This window comes from Lotus japonicus, chromosome 1 (genome assembly GCF_012489685.1).
Source record: "Lotus japonicus ecotype B-129 chromosome 1, LjGifu_v1.2".
NCBI lineage: Eukaryota > Viridiplantae > Streptophyta > Magnoliopsida > Fabales > Fabaceae > Lotus > Lotus japonicus.
This window is the reverse complement of record NC_080041.1, coordinates 3,026,877-3,034,834: the sequence shown is the minus strand read 5'-3', so window position 1 is coordinate 3,034,834 and position 7,958 is coordinate 3,026,877. Positions and strand designations below refer to the sequence as shown.

General features: G+C 44.0%; 1 protein-coding gene across 1 annotated transcript in view; it reads right to left on the bottom strand.

Moving 5' to 3' along the window:
• Positions 1 to 5,505: 5,505 nt before the first annotated feature.
• Positions 5,506 to 7,958, bottom strand: part of LOC130733076 (uncharacterized) — a 31,723-nt gene continuing 29,270 nt past the window's right edge. Inside the window, exon 6 of the transcript XR_009017317.1 lies at positions 5,506 to 6,530. The gene's annotated coding sequence lies outside the window, so the exon portion shown is untranslated. The remainder of the gene's footprint in view (positions 6,531 to 7,958) is intronic.

The following is a 7,958-nucleotide window of genomic DNA, read 5'->3' as shown; positions in this document are numbered from 1 at the left end:
AGTACAAGCATAAACACAGTTTCTCGATCATAGTGTATCGAGTTTCTGCGTCATTTAACAACCTACTTAAGTAAAATATGGCTCTTTCTTTGCCATCCTCATCTTCTTGGGCTAACATACTTCCAATGGTTTCATCTGTGGCAGAGATATACAACTTCATTGGCCTCCCTCCTATGGGTGGTGCCATCACAGGTGGGTTGGACAAGTACTCTTTGAGCTCCTCAAATGCTTTTTGATGTTCTGCTTCCCAGTGGAACACCTCTTCTTTTTTAAGTCGAAGAAGTGAGGAGAATGATTTAGTCTTCTCGCTAAGGTTAGCAATGAATCTCCTCAGGAAGTTGATCTTTCCCAGTAATGATTGCAGTTGTTTCTTGCTAGTTGGTGGACTCGTGTCGAGAATGACCTTAGCCTTGTTTTTGTTGATCTCGATGCCCTTTTTATGCACCACAAAACCCAAAAAATCACCTGCAATAACACCAAAGGCACATTTAAGGGGGTTCATCTTTAAGCCATATTTCCTCATCCTCTCAAAGGATTTCCTTAGATGGGATAAATGGTCATCCCTTGATGGGGATTTTACCACAATATCATCAATGTAAACCTGCATGAAAGTTTCAATGAAATCATGAAAAATGGTATTCATTACCCTTTGGTAGGTCGCGCCAGCGTTTTTCAACCCAAATGGCATGACCACCCACTCATATGTCCCCAGGGCACCAGGACATCGAAAAGCTGTCTTCGACACATCTTCTTCTGCTATGAAGATTTGGTTGTAGCCTGAATAACCATCTAGCATGCTTAAGTACTCGTGGCCAGCAGCTGAATCCACCATCATCTCGGCAATAGGCATGTGATACTCATCTTTTGGAGTGGCAGCATTAAGATCTCGAAAGTCAATGCAAACCCTCATCTTTCCATTCTTCTTGATTATTGGGACCACGTTAGCTAACCAATCCACATATCGAGCTGTTCTGATAAATTTGCACTTGAGGAGTCTTTCGATTTCTTCCTTGATTTTTACCAACACGTCTGGATGGAACCTCCTAGGTAGTTGCTTGACTGGTTTCTTGTCTTCTTTGATGGGTAACTGCAATTCCACCAGTTCTCGACTAAGTCCTGGCATCTCATCATAATCCCAAGCGAAACAGTCTTTGAATTCTTTGAGCAGTTTCACCATCCTATCCTTTAACTCTGGGTCAATAAGTGCACTGATATATGTTGGCCTTTTCTCTGAGCCATCACCCAAGTCCACTTCTTCCAAAGGGTCCTGAGCTTCCATTTTCTTGGAAATGTCGATCGCTGGCTTCTCGAAACCCAATGGGCTGTCATCATAGATGCAATCCAGCCTCAAATTGCGGAGATCTTCAAACTCTTCGACACTCTGCTCGTCTTCTTCCAAGCGCGTGTTATCCTTATTCGTTGTTACATCCTCCTGAGATGTCATTTCGACAGGCAGAATTGAGGCATTAGCTGCATCAATAGCCATTTCTTTGGCCATTCTTTCGGCCTCTAAGGCCGTTCTTATTTTGTTTTCGGCTGCATAAGCCGAAATTCGAGCTATGCTCGAATTAATCATCTTTACCACTGGTTTGCCACTCAGTAGTGGCATCTTTTTCTTCGTCGTTGTGTCATCCACTCATGGCATCAGGTTTGCATGCTTCATTGAGGTTTAGACCCCGGATGGGATCCAATGTCACTGAGTAATCTGAGTAGGGGTTGAAATATTGATTAGCCACTGTGTCCAAAGGAGCTATGGTGGCTAGGCTCTTTTCGAAATTCTTTTTACCAACGTAGCCTGTCTCTGCTAAGTAGTAGCTTTGATCTGCTTGTACATTTTCGACGACCCCATCAGATTTCCAAATGGATATACGTTGATGCAAAGTCGAAGGCACTGCTCCCACACCATGAATCCATTGTCTTCCCAGCAGCAAATTGTAATTGGCCTTTGAAGGAACCACAATGAACAATGTGGAGCGGGCCACCGTTCCTACGGTTATATTTAGCATGATTGCCCCCAGGGAAGAACCTGTCTTTCCCTCATAATCCGAAAGAACCATATCATGTGGGATTAGGTCTGCTTCAGTTTTACCCAACTTTTTGAGCATAAACCCAGGCATCAGGTTGATTGCGGCTCCTCCGTCGACAAGGACTTTGTTAACTCCTTTCTCCTCGACTTTGGCCCAAACGAATAATGGCTTTAAATGGCTCTTCATTTGTTCAGTTGGCCTCTGGAAAATAGCTCTCTCCTCCTCGACAGACCCTCTCTGCATCACATAATAACACAAAGGATTGTCATCTGGCTCTTCCTCGACATAGTAATCTTCTTCGCTTTCTGTAACTTCTGAGATTCTGTCGAATTCAGCAGGTAAGATAGACACTATGCAAATGATGTTGAGGTCTTCTCCATCACTGTCGTCGAAATCTTCGAGCATGTCTTCATCCTCATCTTCAACAGCCTCTTTCCTCTTTTCCTTGGCTGGGTTAGGTGGCATAGTTGTTCCTTGTTTAACGGCGTGGTCTAGCTGGTTGATAATCGACGCCACACTAGGTTCATTACGAGGGTTGTCTTCTGGCTTTATGTCCCATAGTGAATGGAACTTGCCACTTCTTTCTCTTTCAGCTTTCCTTTTCCTCAGGAAACGTCTGAACTGAGTCCTAGTCATTTGTTCAGGAGCATAGTAATTCCCAGAACCATAGGAGTAGCTTCGCGACACACGGGAGTTGTTGATGTAAGAGGATCCCTGGCCCAAGTCGATTTTCTGCCACTTTTGGTGTTGTTTTGGTCTTGGAGGTGCTGGCCTGAACCATTGATTTTTTGGCAACCCAGCATCAGGGACGTAAGTTTTGTCTTTATTCCTCGACTTCTGGCCTTTATGGCCATCGAGTTCCTGGCCTCTTTCAACCCACTCCTCATGGGGGTATTTCAACCTCCTAGACACAGGCATTTTGTTCTGGTAATACTTCTTCATTTCAGAATCTTGGTAGGCTTTGGCTGCAGATTTGTCGAAGACGGCGCTGCATCGAGGGCACAGCATGACTTCTTTCTCGCCATCTTTGCTCCGAGATAGAAACTCGACAAGAGTTTCTCCAGCCTTGGGGTAAACCTCCTCTAAGCTCACCTCTTTCTCGACCTCTGGCTCGTCGACAGCAATGTTTTCTTCCTTTGCCTCTCCAAGTGTCAAACCCAGATCTAGCTTTTCAGAAATGTCGACTATGCCAATGTAGAAAGGCTCTACATAGTTGGCCTCATCTATCTGCAATGGGTCAGAGTCAATCTTCATTTGGTTTTTGGCTTTTTCATCATACTTGAGTCTTCCTGAATCCAATGCCCCCTGCACAAGATCCCTGAAACGAACACACTGTGAGGTCCAATGACCAAAAAAGTTGTGATATTTGCAGTATTTCTTCCCTTTCCTTTGCTCAGGAGAAGGAAGTTTTTGGTCTTTAGGGACCACAAGCAAACCATCAGACACAAGTATATCATAAATTGCATCACATTTGGTCACATCAAAAGTATAAGTTTTTACTGCAGGAATGGTATTCTTGGGGCTTTCTTCCCCAAGTTTGTTTTCATATGGTTTCAATGCCTTACAAACATAAGGATCACCTGGTTGGAGTTCATCCAGATTGACATCATTTAAGTCGACGTCTGCGGGGACTTCTCGACAAACACATGGACTTTGACACACTGGATCAGCGTCTATGTACGCTACTTTTTCCTTCTTTGGCCACTTAGTAGTTTTGGCCTTTTCTTCAGATTTCTCGGCCCTTAGTAACTCGATGTGCCTCACTCTGTCTGCGAGTAGAGACATATCTCGAATATACTGAGTATCGATTTTCTTTCTAATAGAATACTCTAGACCTCCAGCGGCTAAGACAACTAGCTCATGTTCAGGGACATGAGTGAAACATCGAGATTTAAGCATCCTAAACCTGTTTAAGTAATCATCAATGGTCTCTGCTGGCTTTCTTTTGACACTAGCCAGATCTTTCAAACTCACTTTGCACTCTCCCCTAAAGAATTGTTCATGGAAAATTCTTTCCAACTGGGCCCATGTATGAACCGACCTAGGGGCTAGGGTGGTGAACCAAGTGAACGCATTTTTAGTTAAAGAACTCGGGAAGTACTTCATTTTTAAATTTTCATTGATGGCTAGATCCCCTGCCTCGATTTGGTACCTGGCTATGTGCTCTACAGTAGACTCTCCTGAATCCCCAGAGAACTTAGTGAATTTGGGGACCTTCCAGCCTCGAGGAAGTTCCGATTCGAGAACCTCTTCTGTAAAGGCTGACACAAAATGGGGTCTATTCGCAAAACCCACGTTGAAGCCATGTTGGTTCAACAATTGTTCCACTACGGCAACAACATTTTGTTGCCCCCCAGCATTCTGGTGTCGAATTCTTTCTAGTACGCCATCAGCATGCTCTTCCCTGTTTACCATATACACATTTTGCAATGGTGGCTGCACTGCCTCGTTTCCCCTAAACAAAGGGTTTGCCCTCATTTCTTGACGTTGTGGCGCTTGATAGCGCACAGGGGCAGGGACATGGTTAGGCAATGGGATTTGGTTAAACCCTGGTGCTGGTTGCATTTCGACTGGTGCCCCCAGGGCTGTAGCCAAACGATCCATTTGACGTGCCAAATGCTGATTATTGGCATTACTATTTTGGAGCACAGGGTTAATTAGTTCACCTATCTGTCGAGATAGCATGTTAACCATTTCATGGTTACTATCATCTACTTGCTGCCTAATGGCTTGAAGTGAACCAGTGTTCATACCTGTAGACAAATAAATCTGTGAACTGGACCCAGGGATAGGGCCAGGAGGGCTGACTTGACTCCCTAAGTTCAACATTGTTCCATTTGCCCCAAAGGGGGGTATGCTAAATGGAGGAACATTCTCGGGGAATGTCGAGTATGAGCCCTGTATGCCTTGCATTACAGACATAGGCATACCATAAGGCATGTCTCCTCTCGTAACAGTTGGAACAATTTGTGCCTGCACTGGTGTAGATACAGGCATTTCTGCAACTGCAGAGATTGCCACATTCTGGGTTGGCATAGTGGTGCCAGGTCCCATCCCAGTAGACACTTCTTCATTATTATTACCACTACTTCCCCCGGGGCTACCCTGATTGCCCACGTTAGACCCTTGGGGGGAGGTTCTTCCTCGATTGCTTGCCATACTTATAGTCTTACCACTTCTCAGGTGCATATAAATCACAATCAAGGCAAGTAACAAATACCAAATAGCATGCAATAAACTAAACACACAAAACGCTTCTGTAAAACTTAGTTTTCACAAAAACGGTCCCACTGGGCGTGCCAATTTGTTTACACTGATTTTTGGTAAACAAATATCCTCTTAGTTCGACTAAAGGAAGTTTAGATTCAGGGTCCTTTTGAGAAAACGCTTTGCCAAAGTGTTGTGTGCGTGTGAGTGTTTTTCGACAACAACGAATCGGTTTAAACAGAACTAAATTTCATTAAGCATGGGCCAATTACAAAGAAGTCACATACATCAAAATAACGCAAAAGCTACAAGAAATGTGGATTTCGACAGGAAAATGCATAAAGGAACTGGAAATTAACAAGCTTAAATATAAGAAAACTAAAGTGTTGGTTCTGCAACATACTCCTCCATCATCACGTTTTGCTCCTTGAGTCTCATTGATGCGGACATTTAGAGCTTTCTGGTGAATTTTCAGAGTTTGAGTTGGGAACCCTTTTTTCTGCTGCTGCTTTTCCTATTTATAGTGCTGCTTCTTCCTCCACGTTCTTGGCGGTTTTTTCTTCAATGCATGATGGCTTCGTGGGTTTGAATTTTGGCGCCTTACCCCACGTTTAGCCGGTGGATTTGTGCACGTGACTTTGATTGGTTTGCTTGCGACGTGGGTAGCCTTGAGTCGTGGGTAACCACCGCTGTTTGTGGCATCGTGGGTACGCACACGTGCTGATAATTGCCCACCTTTGGTAACTGCCTCTTTCGTCGCGTTTGCCGGTTTGTCGAATTTTCCTTTACCCCCCTGACTTTGGGGGGAGTGTTGCCTTATGGGCTTCGAGCTCCGTCGCGGTTCTTCCTGTCGAGGAAGCATCCTTCTAACACCGGTGTCGATAATTGTAGCATTAGAAATCTTGGCTCAACGCCTACAAAAAGCAAACCCCACAAGCATTAACACATGCTTTAACACCTAACATAACAGTCCAATAGAATCCCTAAGAGTGACAAAATCGATCAATTCAGGATTTGACAAACATCTTCAAAGCACGATCCACGGTGGCCGGAGCAGCTAAATATCCAAGAGAAAAACATCAAACCAAAGAGTAGCTAGCTTCAAATAGTGCATAAGCAAAATAGGCAGAGGTGAGTGACAGTAGCTAGCTTCAAATAGCGCATAAGCAAAAGAGGCAGAGGTGGGTGGCAACAAATCAGGACCAACAAGAAGCACGCCGAGCAAGAGACAACAACCCAGGAACGAAAAACCCCAGCAAATCAGAGTCAACAATGTCACAATCTACCATGTCTTACCTGAACATAAGCAAACAGAGCATAAATGAGCTAGCGCCATCAAAACCAATCATAACCCACAACACCAAAGGTCTCAAACACAGCAAAGTTCGGTAATGTAACACCCCGATTTCAGTGGCGTCACTTTAGTAACCAAAATAAACTTAATGCGGAAAACGTAAATATTTTTTTTTTTTTATAATAACTAAGACAAGACTGAATTGAATAAAACCCAAATGCGAAAGGTAACAGAACTAATACACAATACATATAACATTCCCCGCTGTAAGTAGCGACCTCGTCACGAGTAACCTCCAGTGACGGAAAGTAGAAAAATGTAACGCCCGTAGGCAAAATGTACAATCCCCTAAGTGATAGGTCAAGTGTCAGCAACACAAGCCCTCAAAAATAAGAATAAGTCAGAGCTAGGACACTAACACCCAACCTTAATAGACTCTAATCACCCATCCCCCATACTTCCATCATCGACTCCCATCTGGTCATGCATGAAGTCCGGGTCCACGTCGAAGGCTCAATAGTAGTCATTTCGCTCCGGGTCTTCCCCGAACGACGAGGAATCACGGAAGAATCCACCAACGACATCTGACAAAAAGGGCATACATAGCCCCCCAAACACAGGTAGCACGTGCAAGGGTCAACTTACGGAATATAGGATAGAGAATACAAGACACCAGATAAAGTATAAGGGGTATATATATATATGTTGTCTACATACATATAAGTTCTGCATTGTCTACCCTAAGGTTTAAACATAGCATGTTATCAAATCTCTAGTACAATTCCATCATCAAAGCACATAACGATATCTATCAACATCTACTCATCAAAACACATAACGATGTTTATCAACATCAACTCATCAAAACACATAACGTTGTTTATCAACATCAACTCATCAAAACACATAACGATGTTTATCAACATCAACTCATCAAAACACATAACGATACAATTAGAGTGCATGATATGTCAATGCAACGTCACTCTTGACGGTTCCAGAAAGAATAGGCTGGGCACGTTTGAGTTGGTCCTAACACTGGCATTGTGTCGACCATAACTCCGGAGTGTCACTTACAACCTTGACATAGCCGGATCAGTCCTAACCCTGCGGGTCGACTTTTCCCTCCGCTATGCCCGACAATCAACAGGTCGATCCTAACCTCACGGTCGATCATATCCCCCGTCGATGTCCGAATTACCCGAAGGTATAAACTGTACCCGAAGGTATAAACTGTACCCGAAGGCATAAACTGTACCCGAAGGCATAAACGGTACCCGAAGGTATAAACTGTACCCGAAGGTATAAACTGTACCCGAAGGCATAAACTGTACCCGAAGGCATAAACGGTACCCGAAGGTATAAACTGTACCCGAAGGCATAAACGGTACCCGAAGGTATAAACTGTACCCGAAGGCATAAACGGTACC